We start from the raw sequence: 15,447 nt of genomic DNA on the forward strand, positions 1-15,447 counted from the left end.
TTGCACTATCCAACAAGGAAAAACATGTTTTTTAGAATTTGTTGCAAAACCATATAATTTTAGACCTTCTTATTCATTTTAGTCGAATAAGTAAGCATAAAGCAAAGCAACTAATTCAATTTTATAATAATGTTTATATATATATATATATATATGATTCTTTTTCCTTTTAATGTTTATTTGTCAAGTTGAGTAATTGGTGTTAATTAAATATGATATATTTTGTCTAAATTATCATTAACATAATAATAAATTGTAATAATATTATGATTTGCATAAATTTTAACATCTAAAATAAACTTTAGATAATAATATAGACCCTCAGTGATAGACTAACCTTTTAAAATTGCAAGTTTGAGTTGAGTGAATTTTTTTCTCAAATTTATTTTAATTAACTTGTCATTCTTAACTTTTAAAAGATCATGTTGAGGTGAAGGTAATTGAGTTGTGCAAGGCCCACTTGTACAAAGCCTGGCGTGTTGGGTCAACCCAGGGCAATACTGTTGCTACCTTCAAATTAGGATGAGGTAATGTTTTCACTTCACAGTTCACACAGTTTGAGCTGTAGATTTGAGAGCCAACATTGCACTCATGATTTGTTGCTCAACTATAATATATTAAATTCTATCTATTTTTGTCCCTAAATATGAAAATTGTGAATAGCTGATGTTGTAGCGGGAAAATGAATTTTTGAAGAAGTATTTATTTATCGATCAACCTTAGGATTTATAATGTAGATAAATAATGGCAAAGCATGGCAGTTACTAGAGAAAAGATAGATAGGTGATTAGGCGTGTCATTTTTTAATTGTTAAATCTTGATTTCTACATTCCACCATCAAATTATATTCAAACAACATCTAATTTTGTTGTTCATATTCTAGCTAAGGAGGGAATCAAAAGCGAAGGAAGTACTTGTTGAATTGAGGAAGCTCCCGCGTCTATTATTCACCAGATGACGGGGGTTAGACAAGGTTTATAGATATGAGAATAAAGATTGTTGGATCCTGCCTCTATTTCTAATTTTAAGCTCAATAAAAGCCTTACTGAGGATAAGTCAACCATGCTTGAGTCTTTCGCATTATTGAAGAAAGTTATCTTCACCAAACCTAACATTTGGAAACCACACTAGTTTTACGTAAAAAAAAAAATAATTATTCAAAAAAATAGTAAAAATACACAAAAATGCACAAAAAAGTTAATTTTTCTTTTTTAACTTATGAACCATTTTGAATCGAATAAGTTGCAAAGTTGATACATTTCACAAATGTAATTTTGTGAGAAACCATTGTATTAAACGGTAAGATTTAAAATTTTGAAACTCTAAATGATGTATACATTACCTTTAATAAATAAGTGATAATACTCTTCATCCAACTATTATACACTATTTTATGAATGTGTTTATAATAAAATTAAATTAAATTAATTATATGTAAAGTAAATAAATAAATTAATAAATGTAGTTGAAAAATGGTTTATACGTTCTTATCCACCTATATTAGACCAAGGTCAATGAATTCATTTCCCTTATTAATATTTATGGTATCTCACATCCTCGTGATGTGCAATTTAATCTTCCATGATGTAATAATGGATGAAAGTTGTCGTAATTGATGGTATTTGTCTATTGTGACCTATATAGGCAACAATAATGACCATGAATTCGTTACAGTAATTAAGTTGCACAAAAAATATGTGAATTTTATTTTCTTTCAAAAATATTATTAAAAACCTATATATTTTTTTTCGAAGTCAATAGAGTGTAAGTGGAAGTACTATTTGTGATTGGGTGTTTGATGGTGATCATTGATCCCGGTACTAAATAATACTCTCATTGTCCTTATACCTAAGTTCTCTAACTCAAAAAGTATTTCACAATTTCACCCTACAAGCCTTTGTATTGTTTTATACAAGTTGATTATGAAGATTATAGCTAATTGCTTCAAAATGGTTTTTCCTTAAAATCATGGCACAAGAACAAGCTGGTTTTATATCGGGAAGGAACATCTCAGATAACATTATAATTACACAAGAGATTATTCACTCTATGAGAGGGAAACAGAATAAAAAACGATAGATTGTAACACCCCCCACCCGTATTCGTTGCCGGAATAAGGTACGAGGAATTACCGGAGTTTACGAATTAAAATTTTTTTAACTCAATATAACCTCTTTATAGATACCTAACATTTCCTGCAATTTTAAACCAAGACCAATCCACATCAACCAATCCAGTTTAATATATTTTCAAGATATATTCATGCATATTTATAAGATAACCTGTAACGCCCCCACGCCCAAAACCATCACCGGAGTCAAGCTTGAGGTGTTACTAAACTTATCTTACCTTTTAAACAACTCTAAATCACTTATTTTAATTTTCAGAATAAACTGTTTTTCTGCGTCATGGTTACTTAAAAATTCATTTCTTGAGTTTCAAAACTCGAAATTAAGATCCGTAAATTTTTCATAAAACTAGACTCATATATATATCTACTAATTTTTTTCTAGAATTTTTGACTTAGCCAATTAGTACAGTTTATTAGTTAAAGTTTCCCCTGTTTCAAAACTCGACTGCACTGACCTCTTCTTACTACAAACCATTTTTCTTCCTGTACAAAATTCATATGACTAAGTCATTTGTTTCTCCCAAAACTAGATTCAACAATAATTCTAACCATATAAATTATACCTTCTAATTAGTTTTGTACAATTTATGGTGAATTTCCAAAATTGAAACAGAGGATCCAGAAATCGCTCTGACCCTGTTTCACTAAAACTCAGATATATCATAAAATATAATACTTTTACCTGTTTTTCTTATTCCATAAGAAAATATACATAATAAGCTTTAATTTCATATATTATTCATCTTCAAACTATGTTTCTACAATTTTAGTGATTTTTCAAAGTTACATCATTTCTGTTACTTGAATCTGTTTTTAGGTTACTTTCACATTTTCATAATTTTCATGTGATAATCATCATTCAATCATACATATTAATAAACATGTATATCATCAGCTATTTTCTTAGCTAATCACTAGCAAGTATTTACACATCATTCATTATTCATATTATACCAAAAGTAGCTAAGTTTCTATACATGCCATACCCAAAACAAAACGTCTAGTTATACCGAGTTATTTCTTTGATAGTGTGATCGGCCTCCGACATTTCCTTCGATCCCGAGTGACTAGATAAGTACTATAAGAAGAAGAAAATAAAGAGATTAAGCACTAGGCTTAGTAAGATTACAAGCAAATAAATCACAACATTCAACATAATGGATAATTATGCATAATATCATCTAACATCATAAATTTCTTTACTTCTTAATTTCTATCTTCTTCTTTATTCCCTTACCTTCTTTCTTACCTGACCTTTCCTTTTTCATAAGTATAATCTACTTTTCCTTTACTGTTAATTCACTGTAATTTAACTCGTATCCTGACCCGTTGAACCACTCGAATACTAAGGATACTAGGGTCGTTCTGCTATCAATATCTCGCCAATGCCATGTCTTTGACATGGACTTACATGAATTATTCCTGTCTCCAATGCCATATATAATATGGACTTACATGGCTCAATCCTGTCTCCAAAGCCATATTTCTAATATGGACTTACATGGCTCATTTCGTTCATCTCATCAACCCTAATATCCTAACATTCCTAGGGTTCAACCGGGCTTTCTAACACTTTTCCTCTGTCACTTCACCTTAAATTCGACTTTAAATATTTTCATAACATAATATATAAATGCTGAAATTGACAATAATAATGTAAAATAAAAGAATATTGCATTTATTTACTGTAAACTTACCTTGATACAAAATGTGACTAAACCTTACAATTTAGTCCTTTACTTTTCTTTTCCTCGTTCTTCTTTGGATTCTTGATCTATAATATAAAATATTTCTACTCATTAGCATTTATTTGATTTCTATTTCACTTCACAATTTATGCTGTTCAAAATTCGAAATTGCACTTTTACCCCAAAATTTATAGTTTTTACAATTTAGTCCTGCTCAATTCACCCATCAATTGAACTAATTTTTCTAAATTAACACTTTTATTTTATCAATATAAACTATTTCACAGCCTTTGATATTCTGAATTTCAACACCAACATCTAATTCACAATTTTGCTCACAATTAGGTCCTAAATACCATTTTCTATCAAAATGACTTAATAAAACAACCTTAATATGAAATTAGAACTTCAATTTCATAATAATTCATCATAAACTACCCTTACTCAGCCAGGGTAACTTCCAATTTCACCCACCAAATCAAAAACTAATGAATTAGATGATTGGACCTAATTGTAAAAGTCACAAAAGCATAAAATTACTAAGAAATAGTAAAATTGAACTTACATGGTGCAAAAATATGAAAAACCAGCATAGGAGACCTGCTACGGCGTTTCGGCTGAGAAAGATGAAGAAATGTCTAGATTTTCAATCACATCGCTTTTTAACTATTAACTTTTATGCTAATTCCAATTTTGTCCCTTGTTCACATTGTTTTCTTGCTTATTTCATACCCAAACCGTCCAGCCATTAACCTTTGGGTCTAATTGCTCTTTAAATCCATCTTTTTAAATACTTAAGCTATTTACTCACAATTTAACAAATTTTGAGCTATTTTCAGTTTAGTCCTTTTTAATTAATTAGCTATCCAAACATCAAAATTTTCTAACGAAACTTTAATACTAACTCAATGACACTTCATAAATATTTATAAAAATATTTATAGCTCGATTTTCAAATTCGAGGTCTCGATACCTCGTTTTTGACCCGTCTGACCTAATAAATTATTTTAATTCACTAATTTCACCATTTCACAAATTCTTTTAATTCTTACTTGACTCATAAATATTAAGTTACTATCTTGTTCAATCTTATTTGTCCGATTTAGTGATCTCAAATCACCATTTTGACACCACTGAAAATTAGGCCGTTACATTCTACCTCGATTTGTGGTTTTGCAACCACTGTTCCGTTTAGGCCCTATTTCGGATGTTACATTTCTCCCCCTTTAGGGATTTTCGTCCCAAAATCTTACCGTGAAGAGATTTTGGTACTATTTTGTATAGCCTCTTGGGTTCCCATGTAGCCTCGTCTACCCCATGTCTATTCCATAGTATTTTCACAAGTGCAATACTTTTGTTCCTTGATTGCTTTACCTCTCGAGCTAGAATCTTTACGGTTCTTCACCGTAAGTCATGTCCGGTTGAATCTCAACCTTTGTCTAAGAAATCACATGTGACGGATCTGAATGATAACGACGTAGCATAGACACATGAAATACATTTTGAATCTTCTAACTCAATCGAGAAAGCTAACCAATATGCTAATGGTCCGACTCTCTCAATCACTTCAAACGGTCCAATAAAACATGGACTTAGTTTTCCTTTCTTGCCAAATCGAGAACTTTCTTCCACGGGATACTTTCAAAAAAACTTTGTCACCAACTTGATATTCGATCTCTTTTCTTTTAAATCGCATATGACTTCATGCATCAAGTCGCTTTTAAACAATTTCGATAACTTTCACTTTTCTTCTTTTCTTTAACTAGATCAACCTCAGAATCCGGCTTTCTTTAAGCTCATCCAATATAAAGGTGTGCGACATTTACGTCCATACAAAGCTTCATAAGGTGCCATCTTCAAACTCGATCGATAACTATTATTGTAGGCAAACTCTACTAATGGTAAATATTTTTCCCAACTGCCTTGAAATTCCAGTACACAACATCTAAGCATATCTTCAAGTACCTGAATAACTCTCTCTGACTGACCGTCGGTTTGAGGGTGGAAAGCTGTACTAAAACTCAACTTTGTGCCCAAAGCCTTCTGTAATTTCTTTCAAAACCTTGAAGTAACTCTTGGATCTCTGTCTAAAATGATCAATAATGGTACCCTGTGTAGTTTGACTATCTCTGACATATACAACTCGGCCAACTTGTCAAGTGAATAATCCATACGAACTGGGATAAAATGAGCCGACTTCGTTAACTTATCAATCACAACCTATACTGCATCTTTCTTTCTCGGTGTAAACGGCAATCCTGTCACAAAATCCATAGTAACTCGATCCCATTTCCACTCAGGGACTAGCACAGGCTGCAATAAACTGAAGGTACCGATGTTCGCCTTTACTGGCGACAGATCAAACATCTAAAACAAACTCGAAATGTCCTTTTCATTCCTACCCACCAAGACATTTTTTTTTAAATCATTATACATATTTATACTACGGATGAATAGACAAAGAACTACTATGTGCTTCCCAGTAAAATCTTTCGAATAAGCTCATCATTCTTGGTATGCATACCTGTCTCGAACATCAAACAACCGTCGAATCGATCTGAAAATCGACTCTACATCCGACTCAGACCGATCTCTTTTGGTTAACAACTCATCATCATTTTTTTTTTTGAGCTTCACAAATTTCTTCAAGAAACATCGGTTTAGCTCTCAACTCAGCTAAGATAAAACCATCATCCGATAAGGCTAGACTAGTGTTCAAAGCTCTTAATGCAAATAAAGATTTCCTACTCAAAGCATCAAGAACAACGTTTGCCTTACAGGTGATAATCGATCACTAGCTCATAATCTTTAATCAACTCTAACCATCTTCTTTGCCTCAAATTCAAATCTTTTGAGTCATCAAATATTTCAAACTTTTGTGATCGGTGAATATGTGGCACTTCTCACCGTACAAATGATGTCTCCAAATCTTCAAAAAAAACAATGGCGCTAGCTCTAAATCATGTGTCGAATAGTTCTTCTCATGTGGCTTTAGTTGTCTAGAGGCATAAGTAATTACCTTCCTTCTGCATAAGTATACAACCAAGTCCATTCATGGACGCATCATCAGAATCACAAACTCCTTACGGTTCTAGTTGCACTAAAGCAGGAGCTTTAGTCAACAATGCTTTTAATTTGTCAAAACTCGTTGACATTTCTCGATCCATTCAAACTTGACATCCTTTCGCAGCAATCTTGTCGTGGGGTAGCTATCATGGAAAATCCCTCTACAAATCGCCTATAATATCTGGCAAGACCAAGAAAACTTCTAACTTTTGATACATTTCTAGGAGGCTTCCAATCAACAATGGCTGAAATCTTGCTCGGATCAACCTTAATACCTTCACGAAACAATATGTCCAAGAAAACCAACTTCGTAACGAACTCACTTTTGCTGAACTTGACATACAACCGATTATCTTTCGAATCAGAAAAGCGTTCTCAAATGCTCTGCATGCTCAGTCTCATCATGAGAATAAATCAAGATATCATCAATAAACAAAACTACAAACTTATCCAAGTACGGTCTGAAAATTCGGTTCATTAAGTCCATGAAAATGGCAGGAGCATTAGTCAAGTCAAATGGCATCACAAGGAACTCATAATGACCATACCTAGTCCGGAAAGCAGTCTTCAAGACATCTGACTCTTTAACTCACAACTGATAATATCCGAATCTTAAATCTATCTTGAAAAACACAGTAGCTCCCTTCAATTGATCAAACAGATCATCAATTCTAGGCAATGGATACTTGTTCTTTACTGTTACCTTATTAAGTTGCCGATAATTTAAGCAGAATCTCATCGATCCGTCATATTACCTTGTTTCAATTCCAGGAATTCCTTTCTCTTCTGGTCAATAAACCTCTGACTGATGTACTTTTTACGAAATTCCTCCTGAAAGAAATCCCAAGTGACCCTCTCCTTTGGTACAACTGATACAAGTGTCTTCCACCAGTAGTAGGCTGAGTCTCTAAGAAGTGATACTACACATTCCATACATTCCTCGAGTGTACAAGATAACTCATCAAAGACTCTGATAGTATTTTCTAACCAAAATTCTGTTCTTTCTGCATTATCATCTTTTGTTGCTCGGAACTCTTCGCCTTTGTTTCTGATTCTATCAATGGTGGCTTTTCTCTTATCACTGTACCTGTGATTGGGGGAGCTTGAGCTACATGGGTAGCCTGATAATCATTAGGGGGTGGAGGTCTAACTGCCGGATTCGTACGAACGAACTCGGCAAACAAATCATTCAAAGCTTGGAAGAGAGCTTCTCGAGTCACTCCTCCCTGATTAATCATTCGCCTATTCTCGGATGGCGCTACCCTTCTACGGAGCAGGCGCATTACTTTCTACATCATCATCACCAGCTCACTCGGGATCCATTACAATAAAACAAAATATTTAAAAATCGTCGAGTCGTCACACTATCAAAATACAAGTATGGCATGTATAGCTAGACTTTTCTCACACTAGATGTTCCGAGAACCGACTAAACCTGCTCGATACCAATAAATGTAACGCCCCACGCCCAAAACCATCACCGAGTCAAGCTTGAGGTGTTACTAAACTTATCTTACCTTTTAAACAACTCTAAATCACTTATTTTAATTTTCGAATAAACTGTTTTTCTGCGTCATGGTTACTTAAAATTCATTTCTTGAGTTTCAAAACTCGAAATTAAGATCCGTAAATTTTTCATAAAACTAGACTCATATATATATCTACTAATTTTTTTCTAGAATTTTTGACTTAGCCAATTAGTACAGTTTATTAGTTAAAGTTTCCCCTGTTTCAAAACTCGACTGCACTGACATCTTCTTACTACAAACCATTTTTCTTCCTGTAAAAAATTCATATGACTAAGTCGTTTGTTTCTCCCAAAACTAGATTCAACAATAATTCTAACCATATAAATTATACCTTCTAATTAGTTTTGTACAATTTATGGTGAATTTCCAAAGTTGAAACAGAGGATCCAGAAATCGCTCTGACCCTGTTTCACTAAAACTCAGATATATCATAAAATATAATACTTTTACCTGTTTTTCTTATTCCATAAGAAAATATACATAATAAGCTTTAATTTCATATATTATTCATCTTCAAACTATGTTTCTACAATTTTTAGTGATTTTTCAAAGTTACATCATTTCTGTTACTTGAATCTGTTTTTAGGTTACTTTCACATTTTTCATAATTTTCATGTGATAATCATCATTCAATCATACATATTAATAAACATGTATATCATCAGCTATTTTCTTAGCTAATCACTAGCAAGTATTTACACATCATTCATTATTCATATTATACCAAAAGTAGCTAAGTTTCTATACATGCCATACCCAAAACAAAACGTCTAGTTATACCGAGTTATTTCTTTGATAGTGTGATCGGCCTCCGACATTTCCTTCGATCCCGAGTGACTAGATAAGTACTATAAGAAGAAGAAAATAAAGAGATTAAGCACTAGGCTTAGTAAGCTTACAAGCAAATAAATCACAACATTCAACATAATGGATAATTATGCATAATATCATCTAACATCATAAATTTCTTTACTTCTTAATTTCTATCTTCTTCTTTATTCCCTTACCTTCTTTCTTACTCGACCTTTCCTTTTCATAAGTATAATCTACTTTTCCTTTGCTGTTAATTCACTGTAATTTAACTCGTATCCTGACCCGTTGAACCACTCGGAATACTAAGGATACTAGGGTCGTTCCTGTCTATCAATATCCTGCCAATGCCATGTCTTTGACATGGACTTACATGAATTATTCCTGTCTCCAATGCCATATATAATATGGACTTACATGGCTCAATCCTGTCTCCAAAGCCATATTTCTAATATGGACTTACATGGCTCATTTCGTTCTGTCCTGTCAACCCTAATATCCTAACATTCCTAGGGTTCAACCGGGGCTTTCTAACACTTTTCCTCTGTCACTTCACCTTAAATTCGACTTTAAATATTTTCATAACATAATATATAAATGCTGGAAATTGACAATAATAATGTAAAATAAAAGAATATTGCATTTATTTACTGTAAACTTACCTTGATACAAAATGTGACTAAACCTTACAATTTAGTCCTTTACTTTTTCTTTTCCTCGTTCTTCTTTGGATTCTTGATCTATAATATAAAATATTTCTACTCATTAGCATTTATTTGATTTCTATTTCACTTCACAATTTATGCTGTTCAAAATTCGAAATTGCACTTTTACCCCAAAATTTATAGTTTTTACAATTTAGTCCCTGCTCAATTCACCCATCAATTGAACTAATTTTTTCTAAATTAACACTTTTATTTTATCAATATAAACTATTTCACAGCCTTTGATATTCTGAATTTCAACACCAACATCTAATTCACAATTTTGCTCACAATTAGGTCCTAAATACCATTTTCTATCAAAATGACTTAATAAAACAACCTTAATATGAAATTAGAACTTCAATTTCATAATAATTCATCATAAACTACCCTTACTCAGCCAGGGTAACTTCCAATTTCACCCACCAAATCAAAACTAATGAATTAGATGATTGGACCTAATTGTAAAAGTCACAAAAGCATAAAATTACTAAGAAATAGTAAAATTGAACTTACATGGTGCAAAAATATGAAAAACCAGCATAGGAGACCTGCTACGGCGTTTCGGCTGAGAAAGATGAAGAAATGTCTAGATTTTCAATCACATCAGTTTTTTAACTATTAACTTTTATGCTAATTCCAATTTTGTCCCTTGTTCACATTGTTTTCTTGCTTATTTCATACCCAAACCGTCCAGCCATTAACCTTTGGGTCTAATTGCTCTTTAAATCCATCTTTTTAAATACTTAAGCTATTTACTCACAATTTAACAAATTTTGAGCTATTTTCAGTTTAGTCCTTTTTAATTAATTAGCTATCCAAACATCAAAATTTTCTAACGAAACTTTAATACTAACTCAATGACACTTCATAAATATTTATAAAAATATTTATAGCTCGATTTTCAAATTCGAGGTCTCGATACCTCGTTTTTGACCCGTCTGACCTAATAAATTATTTTAATTCACTAATTTCACCATTTCACAAATTCTTTTTAATTCTTACTTGACTCATAAATATTAAGTTACTATCTTGTTCAATCTTATTTGTCCGATTTAGTGATCTCAAATCACCATTTTTGACACCACTGAAAATTAGGCCGTTACATTCTACCTCGGATTTGTGGTTTCGCAACCACTGTTCGGTTTAGGCCCTATTTCGGGATGTTACATAACCTCATCACATACCAAAGCCAATATTTGTTAGCCATACCAATGGTTGACTTTACAATCTTTTCACATTAACATTTACTTTATTAGCTTATACATGCCATTGATTTCCAAAATAAAGTTTCTTTATATACCGAAATCTTGAGGTTGATAGTGTGATGTGTCTCCGACCGAATCTGACCTCTGAGCTCTTAACACTATAAAACAGGGGAAAAGGAAACAGGGTAATCACTTTGTGTTTAGTAAGCTCATGTAACAAGAATTATACTTATCTAATATTTTCAATACAATGCAATAAACATTCAAATATCCATTCAATGCATTATTATCCTAACCTGCATAAACTCAACATTCAAGTTAGTCCAATAATTTCCATGTATCAATAGTATATATCATGATTGATGAGCTCATCAATACCATGATTTCAATTCCCTTGTTATTTTTCCATATTTATCCCGTTGAATTTCTCGGAATTTCGATGGATTTTCAGAGGTACACTTTTAGTGTACAATTTTCGGGTCCATCATTTCATATTCATGTGTGCACATTTCCATTTCAGAGAGCACACTTACGCGAACCTCATCCTTACAGCGAGATTACCAGTCTACGCTAAATCCCTTGTAATATAAACTCATAGAGTATTGTCGGGATTACCAGTCCAGGCTAAATCACTTGCAAAGACAATTACTCTAATGAGCTTGGATTTGAATTACCAGTCTAGGCTAAATTCAGACCCTAATTCGGATTACTCGTCCTGGCTAAATCCATTTTACACATATTCTTTGGGAGGGCTATATCAGGATAGGATCACCCGTCTGGGCTAGATCCTTTTTACCATCAATTCCTTTTCAGAGATCTATTGAAATTTCCTTTCATTCAACCGGGATTTCTTCCCCTTTTTATCAAATATATCAATGTTTCATCAATTTTCATACAATGAACATTCAAATCATATTCACATCAATAACATACATTTCAAGCATTTAAGAATATAATTCAAGTTACACAAACTTACCTCGATACTTGTTCGTATACAAAAATCTACTAATCCTAAACTTTTTCTTTTCTTCAATCTAGCTTCGTATTTAAATTTTCTGGATCTAAATAAATAAATTTAATCATCAATTTAATACATTTCATCTTCATATGTAACATTCTCTACAATTTCACTATTATTTATAGTTCATTCAAAGTTATCTACTTGAGTCATAGTCACTAAATTATTTATATTTTAAGCTATAGAACTCCAAATTAAGATCTGCTAATTTTTCCTGAAACTAGACTCATGTATCTTATTATCATAAAATTTTCATAATTTTTGGTTTAACCAATAAGTATAATTTATACTTTAAAATCACCCCTATTCTGCTGTCTGATAGTTCCAATCCTTTTTCACTAAAAATTAATTATCTCCTCAGACAAGGTTCGAATGATGTTCCTGTTTGTTTCTCTTGAAAGTAGACTCATTTAGGATTCTAAAAATATAAATTTAAGCCCCTAATTATTTTTATTCAATTTTTTATGATTTTCCAAATTCAAAACAGGGGAACCCGAATTCATTCTAACCTTGTCTCACAAAATTTATTATATCTCATAATTTATAATTCCATTGCTTACACTGTTTCTTCTATGAGAAACTAGACTCAATAAGCTTTAATTCCATATTTTTTTCATCCTTAATTTGATTCCACAATTTATGGTGATTTTTCAAAGTTATTCTACTGTTGCTGTCCAAAACTATTTTAGTGCAAGATGTTTATTACCATTTTCCCCTAAACTTTTAATAAATAATAATTTCGTCCCTATTCAATTAGCCTCTCAATTGAGCTGATTTTTTTCTCAATTAACACTTAATTCGATCACTTTAAACTACTTTATAACCTTTGGGAATCATAATTTCAACATTGGACTTTAATTCCAAACATTTTCACAATTAGGTCCTAAAAATCAATTTCTATTGAAATTACCTAATAAAATCATCTAATAAACAATTTAAAGCTTCAATTTCATGCTATTTCATCATAAACTTACAGTACTCGACCATGGTGACTTTCAATTTCATCCATGAAATCAAAAACTAATGAATTTAATTGTAGGACCTAGTTGTAAAAGTCTTAAAAACACAAAAATAATAAGAAAAAGGTAAGGATTAACTCACTTGGTGCAAAAATTATGAAATACCAGCTTAAAGAACCCCTCCTATGGCTTTTTTTTTCTGATGAGAATGAAGAGAAATCACAAGAAATCTAGATATTTCCATACTAGTCGTAATTTTATTTAGTTAATTATGCAATATTCTAATTTTGTCCTTAAATCATCTATTTTCTCGCTGATTTCATGCCCTTGCCGTCCAGCCCATATAAATTTTGGGTCTAATTGCCTTTTAAATCCTTTCTCATTAGACACTTAAGTTATTTAATCATCCCAGCCACTTTTACACCTTTTCCAATTTAGTCCTTTTAATTTAATTGACTACCCAAATATTAAAATTTTCTAACGAAATTTTAATACCATATTACTAACATTTCATAAATATTTATAAAAATATTTTTGACTTAGTTTTACGAGATCGAGATCTTGATACCTTGTTTTTACCCAATTTCTTCAATAATTTCTTTTTCTAACTAACCACTAAATTGGTAAAATTTTTCTATTGATATTTTCATACGATTTTCCTATCATATCAATATTTATGCAAAATTATTAAAATAAATTTATCTTTAAATCGGATTTGTGATTACGAAACTACTATTTCGATAACCTTGAATTTAGGCCATTACATGGATGACGGCTAAAATCGATTTGGAGAAAGCATATGATAGAGTCCGATGAGATTTCATTGATATCTCCCTCAAATTAGTTGGTATACCAGATTATCTTAGAAAGATAATCATGTAGGCTATTTCTTATTCCACTATGCAGACTTTGTGGAACGGTATGCTTATGCAAAGGTTTAAACCTGCTAGAGGGATCTGATAGAGGTGTCCTTTGTCTCCATACTTGTTCGTGCTTTGTATGGAATGGTTGGGTCATAGTATTCATTCGGCCATTTCTAGTGGTAGATGTTGTCTCATTCGCCTATCTCGGTTTGGACTGAATCTATCTCATCTTTTCTTTGTTTATAACCTTGTAATCTTCTCTAAATCAGATTTGAAACAAGCTCAAGTTCTTATGGAGACTCTAGATAACTTTTGTGCTTTCTCAAGGCATCAAGTCAATGCTTGCAAGACTAATATTTTCTTTTTTAGTGGTGTTGATGAGGACCTAAATGACAAAATTAGTTCTACACTTGGATTTCAAAAGGTACAAAATCTTGGAACCTATTTGGGAGTACCTTTATTTCATGATAAAGTGACGAGTGGTACTTTGAGGTTTGTGATTGATGAGGTGCGTAACAAATTACATAATTGGGATGTCAGACAACTCTCTTTTGTAAGTAGAATTATTTTAGTGCAATATGTTTTTATTTCTATACCTAATTGTTTTATGCAATCCATGATGTTACCCAAAAACATTTGTGCATAAATCAAAATAGTTAGGAAATTTATTTGGAGAGCATCAAATGGAAGGAAGAAGATGACCTTAGTGAACTGAGATTCTGTGTATCAGCCTCACGCTTGTGGTGGTATTGGATTTCGACACTTGGAGGATCAGAATGCTTCCTTTTTGATGAAGTTGGGTTTCGATTTAGTCTCAAATGACAATGCTTTATGGGTTCGTGTTCTTCATACGAAGTATGAAATGAAGGAGTTGATTTCAAACAGTATGGCAAGAGGGAAGTGTTCTTTCCCTTGGAGAGCTCTAGGTAAGGTTTGGCATTTACTATTTGAAAATTTAGTGTGGTCTAATTCTAGATGTTGGAGTTATTCTATGTACATTGAGATATGTTCTAAATTCACTTGAAATCCTCTAAAGCCCAAAATTGTTCACCTTGTCTACAGATTGAATCATTCATTAAATGGATTAAGAATCTATTCGATATGATAATAAGTGGGTCATCTATATTAAACTCTTTTATGACGTTAGGTATTCTTCCATCACCTAAATCCAACAACTATTTGTTAAAATCAAATATTGCATAGGATGTCGTATTCCTAAGTTGCATATTTAGTGTTAAAGTGAACAACCGACAATGATTCCAGATATTTGATTTCAAAATGTTATTGGAAGTGCCCAAAATATTTCAAGATATTTGATTTAAAGATGAGAGATATTTCAAAAAGTGTCCAAAAATGACCTAAAAGTTCGCTGACACAAATCTATCAAAAACCTAAAAAACTGTTTCAGTTCATTAAAGGCACTTTTATCTTCTTCTTTTTTCCTTTATGCAAATTTTGCCCTATAAATACA

The sequence above is a fragment of the Gossypium arboreum genome, chromosome 12 (assembly GCF_025698485.1).
Source record: "Gossypium arboreum isolate Shixiya-1 chromosome 12, ASM2569848v2, whole genome shotgun sequence".
NCBI classification, from domain to species: domain Eukaryota; kingdom Viridiplantae; phylum Streptophyta; class Magnoliopsida; order Malvales; family Malvaceae; genus Gossypium; species Gossypium arboreum.